This window comes from Xiphophorus couchianus, chromosome 13, assembly GCF_001444195.1.
Source record: "Xiphophorus couchianus chromosome 13, X_couchianus-1.0, whole genome shotgun sequence".
Lineage (NCBI taxonomy): Eukaryota > Metazoa > Chordata > Actinopteri > Cyprinodontiformes > Poeciliidae > Xiphophorus > Xiphophorus couchianus.
This window is the reverse complement of record NC_040240.1, coordinates 27,110,290-27,125,794: the sequence shown is the minus strand read 5'-3', so window position 1 is coordinate 27,125,794 and position 15,505 is coordinate 27,110,290. Positions and strand designations below refer to the sequence as shown.

The following is a 15,505-nucleotide window of genomic DNA, read 5'->3' as shown; positions in this document are numbered from 1 at the left end:
AAGTCAACACACCTCTGTTCAAATGCCAGGTTTTCATGATGTAAAAAAATTTCCGCAAGACAAATAATTTCACAACATTTTTCCACCTTTAATGTGGAAAAGGTACAAAGAAATAGAGAAACAAGCTGAAATCTTTCAAGGGGAAAAACATAAAATAAAAAAATTTAAATAACCTGGTTGCATAAATATGGGTGCTGGTCATAAAATTAGAATATCAGAAAAAAGGTTGATTTATGTCAGTAATTCCATTCAAAAAGTGAAACTTGTATATAATATGTATTTATTACACACTGACTGATATATTTCAAACGTTTATTTATTTTATTGTTGATGATTACAACTGACAACTAATGAAAACTCCTTATTCAGCATCTCAGAAAATTAGAATATTTTGAAAAGGGGCAGTATTGAAGAGACCTGGTGCCACACACCTAATTAGTCCAAAACACACATAAATGCCTTTAAATGGTCTCAGTCTAGTTTTTTAGGTTATCGTGGGGATGACTGCTGATTTGACAGGTGTCCAATAGACGGCCATTGACACCCGGCACAAGAGGGCAAGTCACAAAAACTCATGGCTGGCTGTTCACAGAGCTCTGTGTCCAAACACATTCATAGAGGGCGAGGTGAAGTGAAGGAAAAGGCGTGGTTGAAAAAAATTTCTACCAGCATTAGGAGACTGCATTCTGAGAACTTTGAAACAAAAACATTTAAAAATGTGGAGAAGATTCACAAGGAGTGAACTGCAGCTGGAGTCGGTCCTTCAAGAACCACAGGTATATGCAAGACATGGGTTTCAGTTGTCACATTCCTTTTGACAAGCCACTCTTGAACAAGAGACTGGACTACTGCTGAATGATTCAAAGTTATGTTCTCTGATTAAAGTAAAGTAAATTAGAGTCTGGAGGAAGAGAGGAGAGGCACGGAATTCAAGTTGTTTGAGGTCCAGTTCAAGTTTCCACAGTCAGTGATGGTTTAGGGTGCCATGTCATCTGCTGGTGTTGGTCCACTGTGTTTTCTGAGGTCCAAGGTCAATGCAGCCATCTACCAGCAAGTTTTAGAACACTTCATGCTTCCTGCTGCTGACCAACTTTATGGAAATGCAGATTTAATTTTCCAATAGGATTTTTCACCTGCACACAGTGCCAAAGTTACCAGTACCTTAAGGACCATGGCATCCCTGTTCTTAATTGGCCAGCAAACTCACCTGACCTAACCCCATGGAAAGTCTCTGAGGTATTGTGAAGAGGAGGGGTTTTTTTCTGCGTTATGTAACTTTAAAAGCTATGAATTTGTTTTTTTTTTAAAAATGGTCTGAAATATAATTTTTTCCACTTTGTGCATAATTTCAATAACAGAAAATCAGAAACCAGAAAATAAGTAAATCTAAAGCAAGATTGACTTTAATTACAAAGTATTCACATCTTTCATATGCAGATATTACAGAACAACATAAAGCACATATTGTACTTCTCTAAGGTCCATCAGTTAACTTCACAGTGCAGCCAATAGTGAGGCTCTCCCTATAGTGATCTACACTTGCAAGGTGCAATGGTGCTCATTTAAAAATATCTTGGGTCTTAGTTTTACTGTAAAAAAAAAAGTTTCACAACCACAAGCAAACATAAAAAAAGGTTAGTATAGACAGACCCTTGGATGTTGTCGGTCCTAAATGTACTGAAACAGTTGGGAGAAATTTAGGTGGAGAAAAGGCTACAATAGGCTTATCTGTGAGACAAATTTAAAGGTTTACTTTAAATTTTCCTTCCAGTTTTACTCAGGAACATTTACATTCACCTTTGGAATATTTATAGAACATGAAAAATACACTTTCTATAAGCAAGCCTTTTTGTGATTAAAAAAAAAAAAAGTCCAACAAAAATTCAAGGTACAGTGTATAGCTAATAGTTTGCTACCACACATTACAATAATTTAATCCAATTACTTTTGTGCTCAGGAAAATACTGAACACTAGTTTTTATTACCAACTTTATTGTGTATTATTGGCCCTGAAAACAATGACGTATAACTTTCACTGGACAGGCTTCAATGTCTTGCAAGCATCAACACAGTTCTAAATAATTCCATATCCTCGGGCTAAACAAAGGAAAAGTGCTAAGAGTGGAATCATGCAATAAAACCAGATTATATTATTAATTTCCATTTTGGTGCCTTCGAGTCAACATGAAGAATCAACAATACTTTACTGTGCTGCTTGTTAGTTTAATAATTCTGAAAAAGACAATTGCTTTAACATTCAACAGTAAAAACCTGTTTTGAAAAAACATGTGAAAATGAAACATTTAAGAACCAATACTTTAATATATTCAAAAATTAAGTTCAAGGCACCCTTTAAAATGTTGAGAAAGCAGAATTTATTTCAGGTAAAGCTAGTTTCTCTGTAGCTTGGAAAACAATGAACTAATCATGTATTTCCACATAATCTATATTGTTATTATAATCCAAATATGTAATCAATGGAAAATAAAAGACATATTTAGATTATATGAACAGTATGTTTTGGAATGTATGTACTAGATGCTCCAAAAGCCTCATAGGTTTTCAATTCCTGAACTAAAGTCTGAAATTCACAACAGCAAAGGTACCTTTACATGAAACCGCAGTCCAACAAAATACATCACAAGAAACAAAATCTAGTTTGAAGTGTGTAGTGTTAAAGTTCTAATACCAGAGTGTAATAACAGGAAAAAACAAGATGTTCAAGACTAAGGCTCTACTGGATTGTCGCCTTTTGTTAAACAGACTTTTAAAGCAGAAATATGTAACTTTCATTTTTTTCTAAAAAAAACAAAAAGTTTTGTTTGTTAAAATAAAATAAAAAAAGTTGTACATGTCATGACAGTAAGACAGATAATCTGTGAAAGAACTGATCTCCTCCACCTCCTTCCTGTACTGCTATTGGCATCTGAAGAAATGCACTGCTTTCATTCAAAACCAGAAAGAGGAGTGTTTTAGCACTGTCAACCATGCTTGTGTATGCGCAACTCAATGTGCAAATGGTGGAGAAACAACTTAACATTAAAGGAAAACTGTTTATCTGCTGCCATGAATGCTAACAAGCCTTGGCATTCATGGCAGGCTGTGCTCTTGAGAAGAAGATATAGCAGAGAGCATTACATGCACATGTGTGATTGACAGCACAGAGACCCTCATCCAGGCTGATTGCTTGTTTCTGACAGAGTGGTGTTGGAAACATTAGGAGAAGGCAGAGGAGCTCGATATTTTCAGATTATTTTAAGATTGTAGTTGTACAAGTTGTGGTGCTTGTACTACAATTTGTACAAAATACTCAACTTGTAGTGAGTATTTAGTCTCACTACAAGTTGTAGTGAGTCTAAATATGCAGTTAGTGCTTCCCAAATTCACCTTCAGTAAATCCTTTGCTTAGCAATCCTAAAATGTCTTAATTGCATGTCACTTTGGGGAAAGTAAGATTAATAAGAGGCAAGGTGATGATTTACATTTGGAGTGTATGTTGGCGTCTTATGAATTTTTCCTGTTAATTTGTTTCAATTTCAAATCTTACAGCTGATTCATCACAGTGGCTCTTAAAAGTCTACAAACCTGTTACATCAGCAGGGTTTTGTGATGTAAAGTGAGACAATGATAAATAATTTCAAACATTCTCCACCTTTAGCTAAAGCCATAATTTGCAGAGGAGACAAAGGATTTAACTGTGCAAAGAAAAAGGTGAAACAAACACACTTCTGCAACTGGGTTATTGCACCTTTTATACTTTTCCTTTTAACACATTTGTTTATTATCCACTTGAACTGTGCAGCACATATGTCATTATGTGGAAAAATTTAAATGATTTACCATGATCATATTTTTCACATCACAATAACGGTATTTTAATAAGTGGGAGTAGACTTTTGAGAGCCAATGAGAATAGTAAACGGCAACAAATTAAATGTAAATATCAGTACAAGCACCAAGTCCTGGCTATTTTCTAGACTGTTATTTGACATACAGTAGCATCTCCTCAACACTCATATACCCAGCATTCTCAGCATTTACAGTTGGATTATAAACATTCACGGTGATGAGTAGATGTTTGCAGAATACAGACACTATTTCAGGCAAAACAAAGAGAAACAACTTCTCCAAACTAAATCAAAGTGAACTATGATTATAACTAATGAATTTAGTGGTATACACAATCTGTCAGTGTCTGTGGAGTCAAACATTTAGAGAAAGGCTGAAGCAGCTGGATTCCTGCATCACCTGTGGAAAAGACAAATTTCATGGATGAAAACCCAATTAGTCTGCAGCAAAGAGTCCAGAAGAGTTCAAGACAGGTATAAAAGTGAACATCCTTTTCAGCATTTAAATCAGGAAACCTAAACTGATCACAACCGCTGACAGACTTCAGTTCTCTACATATTCATTTGTTGCTTTTGGTACATTAAATAAATCAACAAATGGTTTGCAGAGTCTGGGTTTAAAATAGCTTCCGTAACTAGAACCATACCACATGGTTACAGCTAAAAGACAATAAACTGAAGGACCGTATATGTTAAACAAATTTATAAGGATTTTAGAAGCTGAAGTTTAGAAAACTGTTTTAATAAACGTTTACTTAGTTGTTCCTTTGTTTTTTAGACCAACTGTTACTAAAATGACCACTTTTCTGTAAACCTTATAGAGAATTTCCAATTCTTTAAATTCTTGATAGACTGTCAATTGCTCTTTATAGTGGGAAAACATGAGATAAATATAAATTATGTATAACATTTCCACAGATGTTTGTAAAGTGGTACCTGAATGCACTATGATAAGCAACTTGATTTTTACTCTGTTCAACGTTTTTGCTCAATTTAGTTTAATAATGCCATCTGTTACGGTTCCACAGTAATAAAGTGATGATCATTTTAAGGTGTTTGGCCACACTTTTTACTAATTTCTGTTGTAACTTAAATACTTTAAAAATATCAAATGATCTGGGCTACAACATGAGAGAGACTCTGCCCACAGTGATTATGCAAATATGATGTATTTCAAATACATAGGGGTGGGATAAACCTCAAAAGCATCTGTATAAGCCAATCAAGTGAAAGAAATCATGTACCTGGAAAAATAGTTGGACATAATTCTGTCTGTTTTCTTATCCATCACTGAGCACAACTGATTCAACAAGAACTACAGTTGATATGTTTCTATCAGTTTATCAACTCCACAGGTGCTGGTCATAAAATTAGAATATCATGAAAAAGTTTATTTAAATCAATAATTGGATTCAAAAAGTTAAATTTGCTTATTCATTCATTACATACAGACTGATATATTTCAAATTTTTATTTCTTTTAGTGTTGATGATTATTACAGACAACTAATGAAAACTTCAAATTCAGTATCTAAGAAAATCAGAATATTGTGAAAAGGTTCGATATTGAAGACCACTGGTGCCACAACCTAATCAGATAACACCTGCAAGCACTTTTAAATGGTCTCTGAGTAAAGTTCTGTAGGTTACACAATCATGGGGATGACTGCTGACCTGACAGCTGTCCAAAAGATGACCTTTGACACCTGGCACGAGAGGGCAAGATTCAAAGGTCATTGCTAAAGAAGAAAAGTGTGTACAGAGCTCTGTGTCCAAGCACATTCATAGAGAGGTGAAGGGAAGGAAAAGATGTAGTCGGGGGGAAAAAAATGGACAGGCAATCTGGATATGACCGCATCCTGGAGAGCATTGTGAAAAAAAAAACATTTAAAAATGTGGGGAAGATTCACAAGGAGTGAACTGCAGCTGGAGTCGGTCCTTCAAGAACCACAGGTATATGCAAGACATGGGTTTCAGTTGTCACATTCCTTTTGTCAAGCCACTCTTGAACAAGAGACTGGACTACTGCTGAATGATTCAAAGTTATGTTCTCTGATTAAAGTAAAGTAAATTAGAGTCTGGAGGAAGAGAGGAGAGGCACGGAATTCAAGTTGTTTGAGGTCCAGTTCAAGTTTCCACAGTCAGTGATGGTTTAGGGTGCCATGTCATCTGCTGGTGTTGGTCCACTGTGTTTTCTGAGGTCCAAGGTCAATGCAGCCATCTACCAGCAAGTTTTAGAACACTTCATGCTTCCTGCTGCTGACCAACTTTATGGAAATGCAGATTTAATTTTCCAATAGGATTTTTCACCTGCACACAGTGCCAAAGTTACCAGTATCCAATAATTCAGAAGAACTGAAGGTCACAATTAAAGCAACCTGGACTCTCATAACACCTTAGCAGTGTCACAGACTGATCAGCTCCATGTCACACAGCATTCCCACAGATCCTGGCACAGAAGCTCTCTTCTCTCCAACTGAGTTCCACTCTGGGGAACTGGATTCTGGACTTCCTGACCAACAGTCCGTCAGAATCCATAACACCGTCTCCTCCTGGGGAGAAGCCCAAATTCTCCTCCTCCAGGAAGAGACGGTGCTGTGGATTCTGATTCAGCTGCACTGGAGCACTGGGAGCACAGTGTTCCAGTGCAGCTGAGTAGGGCTCAGCACGCAGCCCTACTCAGCACGTAGGGCTGCGTGCTGAGTCCCCTCCTTTTCACTCTGCTGACTGGCGGTTAAGGCTGCACAGAGGACTGTGGGGAGCACCTTCCCTCCACCTCGGACCTCTACACAGCATGATGCTGGAGGAGGGCCCTCATGAAGGACTCCATCCATCCTGCACACAGACCGTTCCAGCTGCTCCCCTCAGGCAGGAGGCTGAGGTGCAGACCGAGCAAGACCACCAGGCTGAGGAACAGGTTCTACCCATCAGCCATCAGACTGCTGAACTCAAGCTGCACCTAATTGAGTGTCATCTTATAAATTATTTACCACACACACTTTCTTTTAATAGACATATCCATATATCACATAAATTACTTTATTCTTTATTTGTGTAGTATGAATTTCGTACCACAAACAAGCAAAGGTAATAAAAACTCCTTGAATTGCTGCAGTAATCTGGGGACAAGGAACCCCAACTAAGTACTGAGTGCTGTACATGCTCCTACTTTTCAGTTGGCCAATATTTCTAAAATTCCTTTTCTTTGTATTGGTCTTAATATTCACATTTTCTGAGATATTGAATTTGGGCTTTTCATTAGTTGTGAGTTATAAATGTCAACATTAAAAGAAATAAACAATTGAAATAAATCAGTCTGTGTGTAACAAACATCCAAGTTTCACTTTTTGACCAGAATTGCTGACATAAATCAACTTTTTCATGATATTTTAATTTTATGGCCTTCACCTGTAATGTCTTCATGTCTGATGACATGAAGGCAGACATTAGCTGCTACACACGTTGCTTGTCACACGAGTCATGTGTCACATGAAAGTTGACTGGTAAGTCTCACTGAAACAGTAGGGTGTGATATATATTTCTTCATGTGAGAAAGAAATGATAGTGTTGTACTGCTTCAGTTTTACTCTGTGTATTAAAAATAGACCGATAGGTAACATTTATTATTAGGCAGGATTTGAAGATTTCAGAAGAGGCTCACCTTAGGCTAAGCTTGTCTTCAGCAGTTCCTTAGAAAAAAGCTTATCTCCATTGTCTGCAGTGTCTTGCTTTTCACCAGTCTCTTTCACCTCCTGGCTATTTTCTTTGTCTTCTTCCACTCCAAGGATTACACTTTGTCGTACACTGACAGAGATCACCAATGCTTGTATGATGCCATAAATCAAAGCAAACTGAGGGAGATACTCCTGAATCAACCACAGCAATCCTGCCATTCCAGCTGTTGAGACAAAAAACATGGCCATGCCATGAAACCACAGCCTCAGAGCTCCCTGGACACCAAACACCTCCAGGATCAGTTTGGCAGGAGGGGACACAGTCCACAGGAAGGCAACTACAAATAGGTCAAACAAATGCCGAAGGAAGTTGAAGCAAATCTCATAGTGCTCTGGTATAATCTCCAAATTCCAGCTATCTGTGAAAAATCTGAATGGAGAGGTCAGCTGAGAAGGAGTGGGAGACGGGGGAGGGGTTCCATAATCAGAAAAGTCCCCATCAACATCACCTTTCCTTTGTCTCAGGCTGCTTTGAGGAGGTTTTCTTGACCACAGATATGACGTGGGGAGATATTTGCTCCACCAACTGGACACCTGTAGCTCCGTCTCTGGTTTTCCTGAGCCAAGATCTTCTATTTCCATGGGTTGCAATTTCTCCTGTGCTTCCCAGTACTCCTCTCCTAGAGCACTCTGGTCACTTCCTTTTCTCCACCCTCCCCATATCCAAGATCTCCAGTTACCTTTAGCAAGCTGCTTTTGGCACAACGTTGGGGTATTTTGTGAGGAACAACTACCCCAGAAGCGCACCCACCCCCACGCTCTTCCCACTATAGAAGACATTACTTATTAAAAGTTTAACCAAAACGAATTGGAGAGATAATCGCCCCCTGCAGTTTCTCTAATGCCAATATACCTCGAAGATTCAAGCCAGGACAAAAGTAACGTTCCCGGCTAGACACACCCGTAAGGCGTGTTGAACCCGTTCAGCAATTCAAGAGGCGACTTGGCCTCTGTACATTGCTAAATCTGCCCTTGACAAGCAGTATCTCTCCTATACAAAGCCATCCGTCATCAGTTATCAGTTATAAACCTAGCATTTTGCTATGTTTATAGCACTGTGGGCTCTCCAGGTTGTTTTCAGTAAATCAGTATCACACCTAGCTAAGCTTATTTCCAGCTACTGTTCAATTTTGGGGTCTCGAGACGAACTTCCTGGACTCCTGGTATTCCGAAAGGCATTACTCCGAATCTCACACCTGGAAAAAAACAGGAAATATTTGTAGTTTTAATAGTTTTGTTGTCTAGTACCACGTCAACATCAGAGCTACCAAGCTAGCGGCGTAAAAGACTTAATACCAACTAGCAAGAAAGTTTTAACCAAAAATGTCGAAGTTATGTCAAATTTCCTCTTAAACTTTTTTCTCTCAGGTTTTTATGTTCTTTAAGTGTAGCTAATATGTTTATAAAGCGCCAAATCCTTACCTTTTCAGCCAGGTTAGCTTATCACATCTGCTGCTGCCCGTGTACGCTTTCCCTCAGATACCTCAGTTACATTCTTAACATATGGGGCGTGTAGTTTTAAAGTGCCTGAAGTCGAAGAGAAACTAAACAGACAACCTGAAGAAGACCGATGCCACGCATTTCCAACTAGAGGTCTACTGCCTTACAGCAGAAAGGCTGTAAGGCAGTAGACAGATTAACCTTCAAAATAAAAGTCACCGGAAGACTGTGTGGCATGAAATCCAGAAGACAAAAACCCTTAACCCCAAATACAAAGATCACAATTTGGCCAAAGGTTGCGTTGAAGTCGCTATTGACATGACGTCCTACAGTTTTACCAAGACAGCCTCTCATGAAGAGGAGGGTCAGAGTTGTCTATAATCGCCTTGATTTCATGAAGGATTCTTCTTTTTATCATCATCTTCAGAGGCTCCAGTCATCCCCAGAACAGAACCAGCCTTCTTTATCAGGCTGTTGAGTCTTTTTAGGTCCCTGATTCTGATGCTGCTGCCCCAGGTAGTTAACTGCATTTGTAGTTTACTATATTGCCTTTGTTCAACTTTATAAGTTTGTGAACATTTAGGTAAATGCATCAACTACATTCCAAATCACACACAGAGAAGAAAAATATAGACTTTAAATTATGTCAGGCTATATTTCAGACATACTTTGCCTTGAGCAAAGTATGCACTGTGTGGTATGGACATTTAAATAGTGTTTATTTGACATACAATCAACATACACTGAAAAACAATTATGTTGCTTCAGGGACAACAAACCATTAACAACTCTGATATAGCTAAGTCAACCTGATTTTAAAAATTTCCTTTTCATTTTTGTTGCTTGCTGCCTGAAGGTTGTTTCACAAAGGTAGGATTCAGAAATCCAGGAGAAGAGAGATAGCTAGGCCTGACATAGCACTATCAGTTCATTCTGGCTCTATCCGTTTCAAAGACCAAACCAGGCTCAAGAGGTGCAGCTGTTAAGCCAGGCTTAAATAATTCAGGTGAATGTTTGTCAACAGATTTCTTCAAGAGACCAATGAAATCCATCACAGATCCACTAATGCTACGCTAAATAAACTGCGTACACCAGACCTCACACCAAACAAACAGCATCTTTTTATTGAGGTTTATGAGGAATTGAAGTACATCATACAAAAGAAAAATTGCCGTTACAAGAGCAAACGATAGCAGATCAATTGAATACGTAACTATCCTAAAATATATATTTCCCAATTATTCTCATAATCATACATGAGATTTTCACAAATGAAAAACTATAAACCTAATAAATTAACAGTGAAAGTCAATATTATAACATGTTCAACTAACAGCAAATTCCTTTGTGTTTCTCTGTTCTGTTCCCCATTCTAGATATTTATACAGACCAAAATGAAATATAACAATGTGCAATATCTGGGAAGTATTGTCTTTAATTTGACCTGTAGTTAACTGCTCCTTTAAGTTGTGATCCTTTTGTTCTGCGTTGTCACATATGGCCTACATGTGATGAGGTCGATTAGCAGTTGTGCCAGTCTGTTAGAAACAAACTCTTAAACGGCCTATAGTTCGATAATGGATATTGAGCCGTGCAGCTACTGCTCTGGTGGACGTTCCTACATCCAACATGCCAAAGGTATGCCCCGCATAACTTGAGACATCTGAGGCATTATGACTTGTGACAAAACTTTCCATTTTCGGTTGGCGTTTTATTGTCCCCAGTCCAAGGATTGTCCAGCTGTTGCTCATTTTGTCTGATCACCCACTGGACATGCCTCACCCATGCACTGGGTAATGCTCACTGACAGCAAGTTGGATTAAAAATTATACACAAATCAGGAGAAATATTACTTTTGTACAATAAAATGTCAGCAAATGCTCATTTACAATTGTTAACTCCACATGTCAACAATATTTGACGTTTATATTTTTGTTTCATATAGAACAGCAGTCTTTAGAAACTCTTTCTTCAGAAACACAGTTTGACCCATGCAGAGTCCGTATGGGTCATTTTAAAATTGATAATTGTGTTTTCTAATGGTATACTGTAAAAAATAATAGTACCTGACTGAATACCAAAATGAATTAGAGGTGTTTTAATGCAGGGTGATTAAAAAAAAGAATCAATACATGCAGATAAGAAAATGGAATCATGGACAAAACTCCTTGGTTTCCGATTGCTGCGACTGCTGACTGAACAGATACGGTTCCAGGCTTAACTAAGCCTAGCTACTAGCCTGGTCTGGAGCAGGCTAGCTTCACAAAATAAATCACCATGGTAACTTGTGTGTTATTTCTTTTGTAACACTGAATTGAGGTTTAATTAAGACAGGATATCCAGAAAATCCCAGCTTAATCCGCTATCCTGGATTTGTGAAACAGCCCTCTAGTTTGTATATAACCAGAATGACGATCAGTGAAGCTTTAGCTTTCATTCAGAGTTCACTTCCTGTGAGAAGACAAGAAACATTAAGGTTAACGTATTACTTGGAGATGTTTGGAAACTGAAGTTACAACTTTGCAAAACAATATTCTTATACCCCCACCTTAAAATAAGAAATCTTGTTTGGTTGCGTACATCCCTCTGTACAACAAGAACTGAAACTGATCAATGTGTGCTAATGTCTATTCCCATTCTGCAGCCGATCAGGAGACTAAAGACATGTTTAACTAGCAGTTTCCTCTAAGCTCCAGCGGTTTTGATTGTCTCAGTGCGCTGCGAGTAAACTTCAGTTAACATCAGTCGAACCGAATAAGTGCATCATCATTGACCAATCAGACCCATGGAGCAGTCGCTGTTTCATAGATGCTTTGCATACCATCCAAAGCATCCAACACAAAGCTGATTTACTTCAACCCTTTTTTAAAGCACTGTATAATTTTGTAGTGTAAAACAAAAACTCAAATATTGAAATTTTTAATTCAATTTATTACTCAGAATTGATGCAGTGTTGTCAAAGGCCACTGTCCTGTATATTTTAGCCACATCCCTGTTCCAGAACACCTGAATCAAAGATCTGCATGACCTCATCTGTATGCCATCGAGTGCATACAATTTGATGATCACAATATTTTTCAAAACGAGTGAGCTTCACTACCATCACCATGTTTGTCAGAGGTTTGCTCTACTTCCACATGGGGGGAGCAATCTGGCCTTGGTGTCAAGTCTATTGCAGTCAATACTGATTAAATGTTGATTGCCGTAAATATAACAATGCATTAAATTCTGATTTAAAAGTTAATCAGAATTTAAAGCTAAAAGTGACCATGACTGCACAGGATAACACAAGTTCTCCACACAAATTGTAATTTTATTCTACTATTAAAACAGATTTTAATGTTAACATACTTACCCAAACATCCCCACGGACAACAGCAGATGATCTATAAGGAGAAACTAAAATCGGTAAATGTATTCTAATTAAAAAGGACTATAGTGATTTAAAATGTATTTTAGCCCATTTACTGCAAGCTGTTTGTAAACGCATGCTGAAAGATTGCCAGCAGTGATCTACACAAGCAGTTAATGGATAAAGCATGCAATTAAGCTGTGGTTATGTGGTCAGTGTACTGTGAAAACAACTTCATGTTTTTTTCAGAGACTCTAGTCTAAAATCATCATTCCACTTAACCCAATAGAATAAAGGCTTGTAGATTCCAGAGTTACCTGAAGCAAGACATTCCGTCTATGGCTACATCACCGAACGGGTGCCTGAAAAAATAATAATAAATTAGTATAAATTTTTACTAAATCAGTTTTGATTGCAAGTTTGCAGGATGCATGTTCAGTGCAATCTCAAATAGCATCACCATATTATCAGAGACTCTAGTCTAATGAATCATCACTACAGCATTTTAATACAGTACATAACTCAGTGGTAGGGCTGGGCAATATATTCAAATCCAAATGTACAGTTACATTTGTACAGGACCTTTTTCCAGTAACCATGGAAGCAGTCTTGGAAACTGTGGGCTAACAAACAAGAGCAATTTGCATGACATGGCATCAGTAGATGTGATTCTCATTCAACACTGCAGCTGAAATGCATGACAAAGAGGGGAGAATAAGGCTTTAGGCTCCAAGGTTCAAGATATAAATGTTCAGAGTAGCATTATGATAATCCACCTCAATTTTGTTAGTGCTAGGGCAAGCACTGAAAAATAGTATAAATTTGTCTTAATTTATAAATTTATGTCTTAATTTATAAAAAATTATCTGTTTTATACCATACTATTGTGACAAAGTGACAGTTGTAACAAACATATAAAAGCCATATTTTTCCTGTAGCTATAAGTAGATTTCACTAGAAAAACAAAACCAAAAATTTGAGTGTACATGGATTTTCTCCAGACACAAAAATGTAATAGGAAGGATAAAAACCAACAAAATGCCTGCAAACTACGGGCAATAAAAACCCCCAACAAAGAAAACGTATTCTATCTATATAATGCAGGGTATAAGTATGAACAGCATGACTATTGCCCAGCCCTACTGAAGTTGAATTTCATTGTAACTCACCATCACCTAATAACTACTGACTTAACCAGCAGCCATTCGGCATCCATCTTGATGCTGTAAAAGAAAATATGGGACAGATTAGATATATTAGTTAGCAGCTACAAAATTCTCGTCAAATCCCACATTTTATTTACAAAGTCAGATTTATAACTGAAAGCAGTTATATAAAACACAGAAAACTTTCTGAAAACAAAATAGCAAAAATGTAGCTTTACAATCTGAAGTAAAGCCATTTTTAACGATTGGATCATCTGTTGCAACACAAAGGGGAGGTTGTTGTTTCAATTAAAATCCATGTTGCCGTTTAGTGAAGTAGGCTTGCTCCAAGTATGAAGGCTTTGTGAACGATCCAGTTTAAGCACTAATTAACTAATGTCATAGACGTGAAGTGACGTGAGCAAGGCTTTCCGTACAAACACGTGGGAAAATAAGTTTTCTAAAGGATAAAGTTCTCTACTATTAGGAATACCTCATGATCGTTGCTTTGTTCTTCAAAATCAGCCGTATTGTATGAACCGATTATCAACTAACCCCCATTTGGTCAGCCTCCATTTTTTGTGTCCTTGCCAGCCCACGTGCTCGGACCGCGAAGCCGGTGCACATGGTGCAATTTTCTTTCAGCTAGCAGTGAAAATAAATAAAAACCCGAACGAGGGTCCTTGTGTTTTACACAAGCAATGCATCACACAGACTCACACAGGATTGGAACTCTGCTTTGGCTTTAATCTTGAACAACCTCTCCGTACGTATCCTTATCTCGCACCAAAGGACAGAGACTAAAACATGGCTGTCAGCAGTTTATATACGGGGGTCCTCTCAGAGCAAAAGTCATAGGTGTCCTAAGGAATGCCAGGGTCTTTTTTTTTTTTTTACAAGGCTCTTTTTGTCTTTTGTGTAACTGGGGTCTTCAAAACTATAAAACGTCACATAAATGACATAACCTAATCTAGTTTCTTATTTACTATTTTACTTTTTCTGAAAAGTCGACTTGCAGAATTAAAACACGTAACCTTGTGACGCCCATAGACATGAAAACGGGGACGCCCGACTCCACCCAAGTACACCAGCAGGACCTTTTTTTTAAAAAAAACAAGCTTTATTTTAAAAACTACGGAGCCCTCTAAGGGACATGGGGAATTTTTTTTCTTTTGCGTTCCCTCGCAAAACTTTTGCGTTACCTCGCAATACTTTTGCGTTCCCTCGCAAAACTTTTGCGTTCCCTCGCAATACTTTTGCGTTCCCTCGCAAAACTTTTGCGTTACCTCGCCCCGAGGTAAGGTACCCCTTACCTCGTTAAGGCTGAGATGGAACGGCACTGAAAGCAGCTCTTTAAACCATTCAGACTAGAACAACAGAGACACAATCAAAACTGTCAGATGATTTATTACCCGCGATAATAACTCAGAAATAGTCCAAATTATAATGTGTTTTTATTTCTTTCCTACTTATGGAAGGTTTCTGTTTATATCGTAGGTTTGCGGTGCCTTTCTATCCTAAAGAAAGATATAAAACTTCAGATATTTCACAAAAAGATATTAACATTCATGGAAAAACCTCACATAACCTTATATTAAAGCATAAAGTACGGTGCCCACCGTAAGAAAGGCTTACAGTGTTCAATTATGCTGCATAACTGACCAGTACAGTATTGCGAGGTAACGCAAAAGGTTTTGCGAGGTAACGCAAAAGGTTTTGCGAGGTAACGCAAAAGTTTTGCGAGGTAACGCAAAAGTATTGCGAGGTAACGCAAAAGTTTTGCGAGGTAACGCAAAAGTATTGCGAGGTAACTGTAAAGGAAGAATAATTATTAAAAACTTTAGACAAATCGTTTGGCTCGTCTTCTTCCTTAAAAACCCGGGTCCTCTCAGCGGGCGGGGCAGCCGCTAGAAAGTGGAACCGCCACACTGCGCGTTGACGTCACAGATCACAGAGTTTAATTCTATATGAAGCAACACATGAATCA

The 15,505-nt window shown here is 38.0% G+C and overlaps 2 long non-coding RNA genes and 2 other non-coding genes across 4 annotated transcripts; all 4 read right to left on the bottom strand.

Moving 5' to 3' along the window:
• Positions 1-1,381: 1,381 nt before the first annotated feature.
• Positions 1,382-10,083, bottom strand: LOC114155686 (uncharacterized). The gene is made up of 3 exons (XR_003597805.1): positions 9,004-10,083; positions 7,509-8,777; positions 1,382-4,248 (listed from the first exon to the last, which is right to left on the bottom strand). It is a non-coding gene; the product is annotated as an uncharacterized LOC114155686 (long non-coding RNA).
• Positions 10,084-11,167: 1,084 nt separating this feature from the next.
• Positions 11,168-14,331, bottom strand: LOC114155685 (uncharacterized). Its single transcript, XR_003597804.1, has 5 exons — positions 14,012-14,331; positions 13,543-13,596; positions 12,691-12,735; positions 12,377-12,407; positions 11,168-11,472 (listed from the first exon to the last, which is right to left on the bottom strand). It is a non-coding gene; the product is annotated as an uncharacterized LOC114155685 (long non-coding RNA).
• On the bottom strand, positions 12,583-12,649 carry LOC114156703 (small nucleolar RNA SNORD52). The gene has a single exon (XR_003598013.1). It is a non-coding gene; the product is annotated as a small nucleolar RNA SNORD52 (small nucleolar RNA).
• Positions 12,806-12,873, bottom strand: LOC114156702 (small nucleolar RNA SNORD52). Its single transcript, XR_003598012.1, has one exon. It is a non-coding gene; the product is annotated as a small nucleolar RNA SNORD52 (small nucleolar RNA).
• Positions 14,332-15,505: the final 1,174 nt, after the last annotated feature.